Genomic DNA, 1,836 nt, shown 5'->3' with positions numbered 1-1,836 from the left:
TTGCTTTTTTTTTCTAGTTATAAATACTGCTCCTACTAGGACCCAACTGGACCAAAAACAATGTTTGACTTGGAAAGAAGAGAGTGCTTTGAGTAATCAAATAACTATTGTTTTCTTAATTAACTTTTAGCCATAATTTCTCTATCATTTTATTTTTTTGATAATATATCATAGAATGTATAAATGTTTTTTTGGCTTATTAAACAAAATACATTGCATTTTTTATTTTTAAATTTTTATTTATTTATTTTTGGCTGTGCTGGGTCTTGGTTACTACACAGAGGCATTCTCTAGTTGCAGCAAGCTAGGCCTACTCTCTAGATGCAGTGAGCAAGCTTCTCATCTCAGTGGCTTCTCTTGTTATGGAGCACAGACTCTCAATGACGTGGGTCCAGTAGTTGCAGCTCCCAGGGTCTAGAGCACAGGCCTAGTTCCTCCATGGCATGTGGGATCTTCCCAGATCAGGAATCGAACCCACATCTCCTGCATTAGCAGGTGGATTCTTAACCACTGAGCCACAGGGAAGCCCTGCATTCTTAATTTAAAAAGCAGGTAACTGTAATATTCTGGATGTGGTAGGGAGAATTCTAAAAATGGCCCTTAAAGAGTTTTCTCAGGACTGTGAATATGATATAACATCCATGAATATATTACCTTATCTGACAAAAGAGATCTTATAATTTGTGAAAGTGAAGTCGCTCAGTCATGTCCGACTCTTTGCAACCCTATGGGCTGTAGCCTACCATGCTCCTCTGTCCATGGGATTTTCCAGGCAAGAGTAGTGGAGTGGGTTGCCATTTCCTTTTCCAGAGGGTCTTCCCAACCCAGGGATCAAACCTGGGTCTCCTGCATTTTAGGCAGACGCTTTACCATCTGAGCCACCAGGGAAGTTACTAATAAATTGACTTTAGGTAAACTATACTAGATCATCTGGGTTGGCTTAATTTAATCACCTAACAGAAACAAAAGAAGAGGTAAAAGATGAAGTCAGAATAATTCAAGGAATGAACTGAACATGACATGCTGTTGATGGTTTAAAGATGGAGGGTGCCCCACATGAAAGGGAATTCAGGCTATCTCACTTTCCAGGTGGCACTAATGGTAAAGAACCCGCTTGCCAATGCAAGAGACATAAGAGACTCGGGTTCAATCCCTGGATTGGGAAGATCCTCTGGAGGAGGGCATGGCAATCCACTCCAGCATTCTTGCCTGGAGAATCCCACAGACACAGGAGCCTGATGGCCTACAGTCCATAGGGTCGCAAAGAGTCAGACACGACTGAAAGGACTTAGCAGGCACACACTAGAAACAAAGAGGCTACTGGCTGATAGTAGCAAGAAAACAGAAATGCCATTCCCACAACCTCAGGGAACTAAATTTCCCCAACAACTAGAATAAACTTGGAAGCAGATTCTTCCCCAGAGCCTGGAGATAAGAGAGCAACCCAGGGCCAGAACCTTGTTTTCCCCTCCCTAAGACCCTAGGTGGAAAACAAGCCAAACACAGCTGGATATCTGAACTGCAGAACTGTGAGATAATAGGTGGCTACTGTTTTAATCTGCTGTTTGCGGTAATTCATTTAAGCAGCAGTAGGAAACAAATATTCTAGGCTTTTAAAGAATTTAACCTTATCTTTACTTGTACCTATAGAGAGGCAGTATGGTAGAATAGAAAGCCCACTGGTTTTGTAGCCACACAAGCCAAATTTGAACATATATTCAAATTTTGAATTATATTGTTAGTTATTTGACTTTGAGAAAATTAATACGCTCTGTTGAGCTTATTTTATGCATCTGTAATGTGGAAATGTTCATAGCTACTTTACAGAATTGCCGG

At 40.8% G+C, this 1,836-nt stretch overlaps 1 non-coding gene across 1 annotated transcript; it reads right to left on the bottom strand.

The window, feature by feature from the left end:
• Positions 1-816: 816 nt before the first annotated feature.
• Positions 817-888, bottom strand: TRNAF-AAA (transfer RNA phenylalanine (anticodon AAA)). Its single transcript has one exon. It is a non-coding gene; the product is annotated as a tRNA-Phe (tRNA).
• Between the last annotated feature and the right edge of the window lie 948 nt (positions 889-1,836).

The sequence above is a fragment of the Dama dama genome, chromosome X, assembly GCF_033118175.1.
Source record: "Dama dama isolate Ldn47 chromosome X, ASM3311817v1, whole genome shotgun sequence".
In the NCBI taxonomy this organism is placed as follows: domain Eukaryota; kingdom Metazoa; phylum Chordata; class Mammalia; order Artiodactyla; family Cervidae; genus Dama; species Dama dama.
The sequence above is the reverse complement of the archived record's forward strand: the minus strand, read 5'-3'. Positions and strand labels throughout refer to the sequence as shown.